This window comes from Haemorhous mexicanus, chromosome 2, assembly GCF_027477595.1.
Source record: "Haemorhous mexicanus isolate bHaeMex1 chromosome 2, bHaeMex1.pri, whole genome shotgun sequence".
NCBI classification, from domain to species: Eukaryota; Metazoa; Chordata; class Aves; order Passeriformes; family Fringillidae; genus Haemorhous; species Haemorhous mexicanus.
In genome coordinates, this window is record NC_082342.1 from 96,156,754 (window position 1) to 96,171,068 (window position 14,315).

Below are 14,315 nucleotides of genomic sequence, written 5' to 3' on the forward strand. Positions count from 1 at the left end.
CAAACATAGCAATGAATAGGAGAGGGATAGCTGCCAAGATTTTTCAAGTTTAATCCTAAAAACAAACTGAAACATCACCCTTCAGTGCCAGCTCAACCTTGTGCCAACAGCTGGGTGTTCTGGAGATTATCATTCCCTTCAAGATCACACTCTCTGCTAACGTTCTCAAAACAGGCATGCAAATGTGAACAAATAGAAGTTATTAGTAATTAGCTTTGATGCTTCTCTGGGGGGCTAGATGGAGCACAGGTATCTGTGTCTGCCCCACACTGGCTGACAGCACATGGCACATGGGAGCATACAAACCTGAGAGCTTTCAGACCAAAGATAAAGAAGCTCCTAAAAGAAGGGGCCAACATGTTAGGAGCCTGGGAAAGCAGGCAGACAGGATCACTATCTGGGGCCCAAGCTAAAGTTGGTTGGATACTACCCTGTACAAACAATGAGAGGAAATGCTACAGGTCTTTTGTAATTCCTGTCTCCCTCTGACCAAGGGCTATTTCTCCATCTTTTTCAACAGCATTCCCAATGAGAAGGGTTTCTCCTGAGGAAGACTGCTAGAAAATCCTAGGGATTCACAGGAGTGATTAATACAAAAATTGCTTTCAATCACAAACAAATGAAATATGTCAATTTAAAAAAATTATGAACAGTTTCCATATTGGTTCTGGCCAGTTTGGTGTTAGGAACTTCTGAGTCCAAGGCCAGTATCATCAACACTGCAGTGAGGGGGTGTCAGCTTTGAAGAACAAAGCATTTTATAGCTCAGTTTGCTCCCAAGCCTTGTGACTCCCACATAGAGCACATGACCATTCCCCTCTAGAATCAGAAAAAAGGGTGGGTTTTTTTGAAAAGTGTTTTGAGCTTTTATTCATTGGCAGATAAACCTGCAATTCAGTTTTCAGTTTGTAATTTCTGAAGCAGAAATGTCTTTCATTTCAGAAAACAATTTATCTTGCAGTATTTCACTGTTTTGTGGAAAAAGAAGAAACAAAACCCCCTGAAATCTCCAAGTCCATATTTCCAATTATTGAACCCACATCAACTGCCAGAAAACTATTTAAAATAACAATTTAAAAACTGCTAGTTTCCTAAAGACCTGTATCTTCTCTTGTGTTGTTAAAGAATCTTTAACTATCTGGTAGTCCAACAGAGTGCCTTAGTCATAATTCATGAGATATAAATTTTTTGTATACATATAGTTACATACAGTTTGTTTTGTAAACTATTTGTTTACATATAGTTATTAACATAGTATTCCTCACATGCCTCACTAAAATTTATTTCTGTAACTAATACCATTATTTTCAAACCTTTCTATTTCAGACAGCAGCTGGGCAGAGAGGAAGAGAGGGGTCACTGTTCAGTGTGAGCCAGGGGCCTCTGGGCAGGACAGATCATGTGTTCCCACAGGAAATGCCTCCTTGGACAGGCCAGTGTCCTGGGCTGCCCACCACCACCATGGGGCTCAGTGGGCTTCTTTTCCCTCCCTTCAATAGCTGGGACAGCTCTTATGGGAGTGCCAGGCATCAGCTCCTGCCCTCTGCCAGGATGTGCTCTTTCAGTCAGTGCCAGGGATTCTGAACAGGCTGCCATTGCATCTCCACCTCTCTTATTTACAAAGAAATTCAACCCACATAATAAATTGGCTGTAAGCATTTGGCTGGCAGCTATCTGGAATGCTGTGGTTGCTATAAAACCTCAGGTTTAAAAACCATTGTGACCCTGAAAGGAAGTCCAGGTGCTAGAAAATAAAGTTATGGACATCATGGAGAGATGATTGAAAGACAGAAATTGTAGCTCAAAAACAAACAAAATTTTTTTTTTTTTTTTTAATTAAAGAAGTTGTGAAAATACAGTTATGGTAAAAAAATTAAAGGTACTACTGGATTAGGCAGTGTTAAGCTTACATTGAACTTGATCATCTTAAAGGCCTTTTCCAACCTAAATAATTCTACCATTCTACAATAATCCCTTCCTATTTCACCCTTTCACCACGCACTAAGACAGTTTTTTCTGGAATTATTAACATAGCCACCAAGGTCATAATCAGCTTTTGAATCCAAATGTGTCAGTTCAGTTTCACTTCATCAAGTGAGCCTCCAGGCCTTTCCATTTCTTCATTTCAGCTGTTTTCCTCCTCTGTGATACTAGTGATTGGTCCCTACTTTTTCTGATGTTTTGCTCTCTCGATACCATCATATTGACTACTGACATGGGAAGTCCTAGGCTGTCAGGGTGTGCACAGTGCATGCTGGGTGGGATTTGGAAGGGAGAATGCTAAAAAAAAAGTGAGCCATTTCTGGACTCCCACAGCCCTGTGTGAGTGCAGCAGCCCAGGTCTAAGGTCATGCCACTGCCAAGGGCTGCAATGGACCCAATAGGCAGGAGTAGAATGTTTTCAAATTTTTGGGTTTTTTTTTTTCAAAATGTATACAAAAATTAGGAAAGTATATTAAGAAACTTTAAGCCCTAGAATTAGGTTTTCAAGTGTTCTTTTTACCTAAGCTGCAGACATAGCTAGTGTGTGTTATTTCAGTTTCTACACATATTGCCCATGCCTTAGGAGTCAAGGGCTCCCAAACATACAGTTGATCAAACGCTTCAAAGCAAGGCAGTGAGACAGAGACATGCTTCTGTCCATGCCATACTACTACTGTAACTACAGCACTTTAGTGATCCCCTGGTGCAAATAATACATCCCCAGTGTTGTTTAAGCAATTCAGAGGCAGCCGCCAGGGTATCTGGTTACATTCTTTGGGTGAGGTCACACCATGAGAGCAATTCTGCTGCAGACTGCAGACAGCACTTACCCTTCCTGCACTTCTACATCTGCCTTGCATGAATTTAAGAGCTAATCTTCTTCCAGAAATGCTGCACTCCAGCCTAGAGACCCTGCCTATTTTGTCTGCTGTGCTGAAACAACCCAACTTCAGTGCTGAAAATAGGAAAGGCAGCTGGTGGGGCTTAAAACTTTACTGTCACAAACCAGATTTACTTCACATTTCCAGGGGTTCTTTTTAGAATTTCTATTTAATCTGAAAGACTGGATCCTACTGAGCCCTCTTCTCTTAATATTAGGTAGCAGCACATATTCATTTCAGGTCTTTCAAACCAGTAAATATTCAGAATACCTGTAAACTGCCATGGCTGAAAACCACACAAATTTGCTTCTGTCTCACTTTATACTTCCTCACTGATTTTTTTTTAATTTATACTTTGCAGTGGTAGCCTTAGTCTTACTCTTCTTTATTTTGGTGAGGTTTGTGCTCTTGTAGTACTGCTACAGTCAAAGGAAAAGCCTCCAGATGCTGGAGCTGCCCCATTGTTGGACAATGGGCACAGACAGAATACTTCCTGATGTGGACTGACAGGTCTGTTCTCAGATGGATACAGATCTATTAGGAGAGGTTAAGACCTCTTCAAACAGGTGATTTTCTCCCATGACTTTTGGCCACACTCTCTGTGGCACAAAGGTGGGAAGAAAGGCCTGTCAGCCTTCACAAGCGGGTGGAGTGTAGAGGAAGAGGCAAAAGAAATGGGAGCTGACCCCCCGGCACATTCCCAAAGAGGTTCAGTGCCTTCAGTGCCTTTGGCTGAGCAGGCTTAGGTGGTGGTAGGAAGGAAAGATGTTTGTGCAGAGCTGCTGAGTGACACAGCGCATGTCTGCTTGGGGGCTGCTGCTCTGGCTGCTCTGCGGATAAGGCCACCCAAGGGTCCAGTGAGGAAGCCTATTCCTGCTTAATACAGCAAATGCAAGCCTGGCTCTGCTTTTCTTTAGTCAAGCCTTGCTGGCCAGTGTCTCTCAGGATGAAGCTATAGACCCCATAACACCTGCAATAGCTATGTTGTGTAGTTAAAAACTTAGACTTACCACTGGCTTTTACGCAAGTTTTTAATGATGCAATTAGCTGATACTATTCAAGGCTGTAATTTTAGTTATTGCTTGATGCAGTTAGGTATTTAATTGCTTATTATAGCTGATTACTTCCATTGATTACATTACTTTGATTATAGGGTTTGTTATATGAACTGATTGCTCTGACTTGATTGTAATGATGTTGTGCCGTGTGAGTAATTAACGTTTCCACAAGAATGCAAGACCTGTTTATTCTGTTTCTGGTAATGTGACTCAAATACATGAAAAACTGCTCCATCTCCTTCGTATAGCCTTAATGCTATCAGAATATGTAAGAAATCACTGAACCACAGAATATTCTGAGTTGGAAGGGACCCACAAGGATCATCAAGTCCAACTCTTAAGTGAATAGAATGATCCCAAACAGGGATCAAACCTGCAACCTTGGCATTATGAGCACCATGATTTAACCAACTGCACTAATCTCATATAAATCTCTTAGTATACTACTGCAAGAAGTGTCATTTTGGAAGACATTAGCCTTTAGGCACCTGAAATACTGAATATCCTGCTGACTGAAATGTACAGGGGTTTAATTTATAATGTTCTTTTGTATTTGTTTTATAGCAAAGGGAAGGAAAAGAGGCTGCACTAAATACACCTAATTGAGCAATATATAAATATATTGAATATCTACATCTACAAATAAAATGCTGGAGGCTTAATAAACATTGGTTTTGTGTTGGTTTTAATTTTCAGAGCATGGCACAACATATCCCTACTATAATTTAATTAATGTATTAGGTATTGAGCAGAAAACAGACAGAAAGCAGGTGTTTATGCCCAGCAATTTGCCATGAAAAGTCCCTATCATTCCTGTAACAGGGAGACCCCCACTGCCACATGTCAGCCAGGCTGACAGGCCTCATCTAAATGGGAGGAACTGCAGGACTGGGACCCAAAATGTAAGAGAGGAAAAAGTCCATGAAAGAAACCTCAAGAGGAATAAAAAGACATGAGTTTCAAAAGTAAAACAGTCTAAACAATTAGTGAAATGGTTCATGAACGCCCAGACTGCTCAGGTACAATTTTTCCCATCTCCACTGGCTTGTCATTTTGAAGCTCACATGCATCTCAGAAGATCTTAGAAATGTTGAAATACATGGCACTCAGTGCTCCAGAGGCGAAAAAGTCACTGGATATACTGATGGCTGGGAATGTGGAGAGAACTGGCACAGAGCCATACAAGAAAACTCTAGGCTGATTAGTAAAAAAAAATTTCTTAAGTATGTTATCTTCTTGGAATTCATCATAAAAGACTAAATAAATATATTACATGTGTGAAGTTCCATAATCTAGCAGCAGTGATGCAACACATTTTAATAAGCTCTAAACAGAGCCATAAATAATCATAAATCAAAACTTTGTTGAATACCTGGGAACATACTTTCCATGGACAATATATGCAATTGAAAAATCATCCACCCACAGAGAGAGAAATTCTTGCTCTGTGATATGATTATTCATACTAATTGTGGTTTCTTCTTAAAGGTGAAGCAAATAAAACCTTTTGCTAGGGCATATTGCAGCATACTGAAACACCTTTCATTACACCCTTAATTTTAACTCTAGTAGAATTTAAGGACTTCAGATCCATGTGAATAAACAGTGCCTTTACTTTTTTCTTTTTTTTTTTTTTTTAACTCCACTAGTTTCTGCACTGGGCAACTGAAAACAATGTTTTTCCTTTGAGAAATGATGAAAAAACTATGAAGTATTTTTGCTTCAATCTGAAGTCTGCTGGTGGTTATTTTCGCTCCCTCTAAATGTCTGTGTAGAAGCTTTGATTTTTTTTCATAAAAAAGAAACATCTGTTGTTAGTCTAGAACCATTTCTGAGAATAGGAAACAATAAAGGAAATTATCTTCTGCAGGCAGCCCATCAGAGTGAGGTAGAATATGCTTTTCAGAACAGACTGCAGGCCCTTTGCCCCAGTCACCCACCTTTCTGAGGATTAAAGTGTAATTAACTTGCTTTGTACACTTTGCATAAATTCCATCATGGCCCGTGCTTTGCAAAGTCACAAAGTAAAGATGGAAGTAGAAAGTTAATCTCCCCTGACCCAAGCTGCTGTTCTGTATTGCTGAACAAGTTCCGCTGTCTCTGCCACTCACCTGGTTTTTGGGTGTATAGAAGCCACACAGATGCAGAAGACAATATCTATGTACAAATGTAGGCTATAAGCTGTGAGAACTAAAATACCAGTGTAATTTTAAATTTGGATCAAATCCTTCTCACTTTCTCATATTATTTCTTGCATTAATAATATGATTATTAATACCAGTAAAATGTATAGAATTTCCCTATCCTATTTCCTTATTTCTGGAGCTGATTTACAATATACTCAATGGAATTCATGCCTATCTAAGTACACTAGAAGCAAAGCTAAAATAAAATAATTTCATTTTCAGAGCCAAAGAGATTGGAAATGCCAGATTTGCTACAACCCCAATGCACTAAATATTCTGCCCAGTTGTACACTGACATCATGGTCTCTGTGCAACAGGATCATGCAATTAAATGGTAGTGGCATTTAACCATTAGCTTACAAATATTCAAATGCATGGGTCATTACCTTAACATTTTCCCACAGTACAAACTTTTTATTTTTAAATAAAAGAACAGTCTTCCTCCCTCCCTATTGCATGTAATTACAGTAAGATAGTCTTACTGCATCTTCACAGAACTCTTCCCCCAAAGCTGCCTTGCTGCAGTTTGAATGACCAAAGCAATAACATTAATGAGAGTTCTCAGTTTGGGCTGTTACATCTCAAAGAGAGAAGCCAATGGACCAGTGTTTATGTCAGGGGGCTTCGGAATCCTGGACCAATCCCTTGGTTTTGTCAGCAGTGAAGGCATTTGTTCTACAGTGGGCAGATGGGAAAGGAATTCGAACCCCTCTTTTCCCTTTTTATCAACAAGTGAGTTCCTCTTTGTTATCCAAACACAGTGTGTGTGCTGCTAATGGTTTAGACATTTCTGTTTGGTTGGCATAATACCAGCCCTTTTCCCTCAGGAGAACAAGTCGCAGCAGGAAAGGAAAAAAAAAGGATTTTAAAGAATCTGCAATTTGGCTAAACCTGAAAGGAATTTCAGGGATTTAAAAAAAAAAAAAAAAAGCTTTGTCCCTGCCAGTGTGAGAGGCTCTGCAAACTCAAGGGGGAATCATAAGAGGTTCTCCAAAAAAAAAAAAAAAAAAAAGCCATTATTTTTCTTACTGCAAAATAACTGGCAACCATAATGCATACTACCAGCTCCTCTGTAATGTCAGTATATTTGGGCTGTATACATAATACTTACCAGTCTGGAAACAGGGGAATATCAGATTGCAGATTTGTGGGTACAAAACCCCTACATCTGTGTTCTAGACCAGAAAACATTTGCAAGATGGCAGTTTTGGCAGTTTTGCTGACAAATCCCTGGATGCATCCAATATATTCAATATATATGTACTCATATATATATATATATATATATATATATATAAATATATTGAATGTATTCATCATTGAGTCGTCTTGTATGTTATCCAGTACATGAGGAAGAGTGGTTTTAGTAGAGATAGTTTTTAAGTTATGTTCATGTTAAAGATCGCATTTCCTCTGTTGATTTGAAGACCAGCAAACCTATATCAGAAATCTTGATAAAAAGTTTTCAAGTGTTTTTAATCTATCAAATCCTTAACATTTTCCAGCAGAGAACAGGTCCTGGCACCATACTGACAGGTTTAACAAGACGTAATAGAGTTTCTACCTGAATGGAAAAATAGTTCACAGGAGCCTTCCTTGAAGACCCTACTCTAGAATGAGCTCCTGAATAACAAAGCCTAAATAATTTCATCCCAATACATATGCTTCAAGTTCATAACCTCTGGATATGCTTCATAAGATTACATAAAAAGAAGTTTGGAATTTAGATATTTCAGTGATGTAGAATTATCCATTACCTCAAAAAAGCCGCTTCCATAATTCATTACTGTCAAAACCATGTCTGCTCCATGGTTTGAATCTCTTTAGCATTGACTTCAACTCACTGCATTTCTTTTGTTTTTGTGTCAGAGACTAAAAGCCCTCTGCTCTCAGAAAAATTTTGACTACACAGATACCTTAGAAAGGCCATGATCAATACACCTGTCAATCTTTTCTATGTTAAATAAAACAAACTCAGACTTCTGAGTACTTTTTCTAAAAGCTACCACTTCAGATTTCAGATTTTTCTCCTCCAAACTCTTTCCAAGTCAATCACATCTTTGGCAAAGCAACAAGAAACACCAGAGCTGGATTCAGTAATCTAGCAGTGGTCCCAGGTTATTCCTGTGTTGCCAAATAAAAACCAGAGACCAAACTCCACGCAGTCCCACCACTTTGCTCACACCAACACAGCTTAGCATTATATGTCTAGTTCAGATCTGGCTTCAAAATAGCTTGTGGGGGTGGTCTGAAACTCTTCTGTGATGTCAGTACCTTCTCTTCTACGAGATGTCCTTCTGACTTCTGTTGTGAGGCTTTTGGCTTATGCACCTCTGAACTAATTTACCTTTCACAGGTCTGGGCACTCCCAAGGTGTAATGTGCTTCACAGGGAAAATATATCTGAGTAAAGGGAACAAAAATGATAGTACAACAGGCTCCAAGCTCTTCAGGCCCTCCAGGAAAATCCTTTTCAAAGTATTTGCCCTTTGATTTAAAGTATAGTCAACAGCATTTGGATGTGTGAATGGGGTTGTCTTGCAGTACAAAAGAGATCTCTTGGCAGATGGGCTTAAGCTGGTTGCAAGAATCCTCCTTTGCTCCAACCCTTGAACTAAGCTCATAAAAAAGAATTAATCCCACCCTGTAAATGGCTGGTGCTCTAAGAATGCAATTTGTGCTTCAGTGTCAGATTCAAGGTCTAATACTAGAATTAACACTGTGGGATAGTTGACCATTGGCATCAAAATGTACTGGTTGCAAATTTAAGCATTCTGTATTTAGGAAGTTCACAATGAAACAACGCTTGGTGGACCATCAACATAAAAATCACTACTGAACTAGTGCTAGTTTTCAGTTAAAAATGTTTAGTACTTACTCTGCTAAAAGAAAAATACAATTGCAAAGCCTTTCAGAGAATCACAGTTTGGTTAGGAAGAGACCTTTAAAGCCCATCTTATAGCAATGAACATCTTCAGCCAGACCAGGCTGCTCAGAGTCCTGTCCAACCTGACCTTGAATGTTTCCAAGGATGGAGCACCTACCACCTCTCTGTGCAATCTGTTTCAGTGTTTTATCACCCTCATTGTAAAAAACTTTTTCCTTATATCTAACCAAAATCGACCCTCTTTTAGTTTAAAATCTTGTCCTATCACAACAGGCCCTGCTAAAAATTTTGTCCCTATCTTTCTTATAGGCCCCCTTTAGGTACTGGATGGCACCAGTCTGGTTTCCATGGAGCCTTCTCCTCTCCAGGCTAAACAACCCCAGCTATCTCAGCCTGTCTTCATAGGCATGGTGCTCCATCTCTCTGATCATCTTTGTGGCTCTTCTCTGGACTCGCTCCAAGGAATCCATGTCCTTTCTCTGTTGATGAGGATTCCACAGCTGAATGCAGCACTCCAGGCGGGGGTCTCACCCAAGCAGAGCAGAGGGGCAGATCACCTCTCCTGACCTGCTGGACGTGCTGCTTTTGATGCTTTTTATGGTGTATGCTATGCCATGCTATTACGTTAATGAGTCATACAGGATGGAAACAGAATTAAAAGTAATTAGGTGTAATTTTGTCCCATGTGGCAACACGGAGAACACAAAATGCATTTAGTGTTGTTCTCCAGAGAATCTACCTAATTTCATTCCAGTGAGAAATTATTCTTTGAGTTGTGTCAGACATGGAATAAAACTATTTGGTTTTTTCTTCAATGGGAAGGCCAACAGGCTTGATCAAAAGAGTTTCAAATGGCTTTTTAGAAGATCTGGCCTAGAGTGTGAAAGACTGTGGCCTGTGTTTTGTGCCATGGGCATATGATGCCATCCTGTAGTAAAATGCAGCAGTGGTCAGCAAAGCTGCCAGTCACCCCTGCTGCTGTCCTTGCCTGAGTGTCTGTAACCTGCATGAGAAGCTCCAGAGATGGGAAGGGGATTGACATCCTCTGTCACAGCACGTGCAACCACTGCCTGTGGCTGCCGGCTCCTGAGGGCACACACACAGCAGCACCAGCATCCTTGGGCCCAGGCCTCAGGGAGCAGCTGGGAGCGTGGAGGCCACTGCTGGGAGCCCACAGCCACTGCTGGGAGCCCTCAGCCACTGCTGGGAGCCCTCAGCCATGGCTGGGAACCTTCAGCCACTGCTGGGAGCGTGGAGGCCACTGCTGGGAGCCCTCAGCCCACTGCTAGGAGCCCACAGCCATGGCTGGGAACCTGGGAACCTTCAGCCACTGCCGGGAGCATGTAGGCCACTGCTGCGAGCGTGTAGGCCACTGCTGGGAGCCCTCAGCCACTGCTGGGAACCCTCAGCCATGGCTGGGAGCGTGTAGGCCACTGCTGGGAGCCCTCAGCCATGGCTGGGAACCCTCAGCCATGGCTGGGAGCGTGTAGGCCACTGCTAGGAGCGTGTAGGCCACTGCTGGGAGCCCTCAGCCCACTGCTGGGAGCCCTCAGCCACTGCTGGGAGCCCTCAGCCACTGCTGGGAGCCCTCAGCCACTGCTGGGAGCCCACAGCCACTGCTGGGAGCCACAATCCCTGCTGGGAGCCACAATCCCTGCTGGAAGCCCACAGCCACTGCTGGGAGCCCACAGCCACTGCGTGGCAGGGGTCTCTGCCAGGGAACCGCTCTTAACACAGAAATAAGCAGATCTTCATCACATAAAACGTGTTTATAATGTAGCTATTTGTTCACTAGGTTGGGGCTGCCAACTTTGCATTGCTTAATACAGCAGCTTTGGAGTTCTACCAATCAGAGCTCAATCTGCATGAGCATCCCCCAGATAAAAGACTCCATTTTCCCATTGCCTTGTCTCTGTGCTTCACAGAAAGTGAGTTTATATAATGCTCATCTTATCAAACAATATTTTGAGTTAACATTATAAAGAGAAAGCAAATATTTCAAGTTTAATTTCTAAACTCCCAAACCAGTAGGTAATTACCCAGCTGATGTACTTCAGCAGTCCACAAGCTGCACTTACACCATATGGGTGAAGATCCAAATCTAGGAATATTTCAGTATCCTCTAGTTCAGCTAAGTTCGTTCTCAGGTTCATTTCAGGGCTTAGCACCTGATGACATATTCTTTTTTAATTAATTCCTTAAGCCATCACTATCAAGAGGAAGAAACTAGGTCAGCTGAAAATTAAATTAAATCACTGTTACACAGAAGTGGCTTTGCAGAAGAGGAGAGGAACAACTTAACACTGCTTGGTTTGGTGTGCATTTTAGATGTCACAATGGACAAGCAACTCTGCCTTCCAGAGCACCCAGCTTTTCCTTCACAGAATTACAGAATAAACTCGGTTGGAAAAGGCAATTTCTTCACTTCATACCTGGATTTCTTGCGGTTGGCTATTTTAGGTTCCACCTGGAGCACAACTGCAAAGCTAAAGATCACGTGGCAATGGTCAAGGCTTGCAGTCATGAATAGGAGGTCATAGCTACTGCAGAGAACATGTACCTGTGGTGGGACAGGGCATCTCCATTTGTGGTAGGAGGATGTTGTTGAATGATCTCCAACAGAAAAACTGGACTATTCTCATGTGCTAAATAACAAAATGTCTCAAGCAAACACAAATGCACATAAATTCCTTTAATCACCATATTTTTCTGAAATAACATCACCGCACTTTAATTTCAACTTTGATTTATTTTTCTTGATTCTGGTTTGGTTGTTTTTTTCTTTTTAAGGTGAATTATATCTGCATTATTTCTTAAATAAGCTACTGCTATTTTAAATCAAGCTACATTTCCTTCAGTGTTTTTAACTTTATAAATGGTGTGATCCAGAGCTTTCTACAAAGCAAAGTAAGTCTTAAATAATTTAAGCATCTCTTTTCTGAAATATATCCATTTCCTAGAAGAATTTTTGTCAATTTCATGCCTTCTTGGGAAGGAAATAAAACAGAGGAAACTATTTTATTATTCTATTCACAGTTTTATAAAAGCAGGAGAAAATGTGCGACAATAATTGTCTCCATTCCACTGCAGGCACATTCTAAGAAAAATATGTAATTATGTGATTTGTCCTCTTCACATCCTTTCCAGCTTGAATGAAGCTAAAAATAAAACAAAAAAGGGGGACACATTTCTTATCCCAAACTGATATGAACGATGTTGTATTTGTAGTCAGTCTGAAGACTGCTTGGCTTCAGCTACCATTTCTCACAAAAAGTAGATGGCTTTAGTACATGCATCTGCTCTGACATGGCTGGAATTTGTCCTTTCCCTGACTGGAGGACAGTTTACTCCAACTCCTCAGCAGCTGTGCCCCAAAGGCAGTGGACAAAATGGCAACAGCACAACCCAGGTCTGAAAAAAGCTGGTACTGCCTGTAGGGAGCAGACTGAATGTGGTGTTGCTGCTCTTCCTGAAGGAAATGAGTTGTGATGCAAAGAGTATGTAACACAGTGGCAGTGACACCATAGTCTGCATGGCACATGTTCTTCTGATAAGGCCCCACCATTCCTGTAAATTAAATTGGGAGCACACTTACACTACTTAACCCTACAGACCTTCCCAGGTGTGTCAGTCAGAGAAACTTGGTAATGTACACCTTTACTTCACCTGATCCTACCAAGTTCCTTATTAGACAGAGGAGAATGAGTTGAAGTGAGTGTGATCATGCTGAAATGCAAATTAGTTTTCCAACAAATGGTGCTACTTAGTATTTCTTTGCTCTGTCATAGGTGAAGGAGACAGCAAGATACAGATATGACAAACAGAACTAAGCCCAAATGTAAACAACTGGTCATGGATTTCCATGAAGCCTGTCATGATGTGACTGAAGCAGGATCATGTTACCGGGTTGTACATCTCCAGCACTCCTGGGAGTGGATGGATGGTGACCAGCCCATTCCAACCTCCAGCTCTGCACAGGAGATGCAGTCATATCCAGTCACTGACTTGACCAGATATAGAACTGCACTCCAGACTGTAAGATGCTTTTTTCTTGGGTGGGTGCAATGACTTTGTGCCTTGGTGTTCTCCTACTGAAAACACCTAGAAAGGTGTGAGGTGCAATGGCTGTGTCTGTACTTGAGACTGAGCACACACTGTCCCCTGACACAGGACCTCACCTCAGAGAATGTGTCTATCCTCAGCACTGGGGGGCTGTGGCTGCACAGCTGCACTGCAGTTACAACATGTAAGACTGCACAAGTGCCATCTGAACATTTCCTAATGATCACATTAAAGCAGGACAGAAATAAGTCAGGTTCCTGGGAAATGACAGAATCACAGAATGCTCAAGGTTGGAAGATACCTTCAGGATCATGCAGCCCAACCATTAACCCTAAATTGCCCTTACACCATATTCCTAAGTGACACATCCAGATGCCTTTGTGGACTTCCAGAAATGGTGACTCTGCCATCTTCCTGGGCAACTTCCTCCAATGCTTAACTACTCTCTCAGTATCCAATCTGAACCTCCCCTGGCTCAAGTTAAAGCCAGTTCTTCTCAAACTTGCAAGTGGGTCATAGCAGAAGAGACTGACCTTCACCTCCCTGTAACTTCCTTTCAGATAAATAACCTCTGCTTCTCCAGACTAAACAACCCCAGTTGCCTCAGCCTCTCCAGAACAGGTCCAAAATTTCATCAAGGGTCACTGGTTTTCCAGGGCACAACCACTGAATGTTCTGGAGCAGGGAATCTAAATAGGAATTTGCTCTGCTCCTCTTTTAAGCAGCTCCCATGGAAAGGCTCCCTGGGCCTTTGCTAATCAGAGACACTTAAACCAGGCGTCATCCAGACCAGCTACAGGGTAAATCCAAGAAAAACCAGGCCACTTTGACATCCTGCAGGGTCTGTATACCACAAAACATGACTACAATCCAGAACATTTATCCATGCTCACATTGCACACCTCAGCTGTTTACACCAACAGATGTCTTTTGTCTTGTGCAATGCATATAAAGCTCTGAAACACACATTTGGTTTAAAGCCATCTTCAGTAACAGTAAAATATAAATCAGTTTTTAACTTTATGCTCCAGGTGATCTAAAGCCTAATTATTCTGAGGTATTTGCTAACAGAAATTCAATAGTCTCACTGATCCAAGTGGAGTTATGCTGCCCCTCAATGAACATAAGCAGAAAGATGAGCAGGCTCATGGTATTTCATAGCAGAGAGAGGCTCATATACTATCATGCTGTATTATTTAGCATACTACATCTGACCTCTAATGTCTGTTAACACATATGACTACTTACTTCCTGATGAT

At 41.4% G+C, this 14,315-nt stretch overlaps 1 protein-coding gene across 1 annotated transcript in view; it reads right to left on the minus strand.

The window, feature by feature from the left end:
* Window positions 1–14,315, minus strand: part of TMEM255B (transmembrane protein 255B) — a 67,193-nt gene that overhangs the window by 23,660 nt on the left and 29,218 nt on the right. The gene's annotated exons all lie outside the window — the stretch shown is intronic.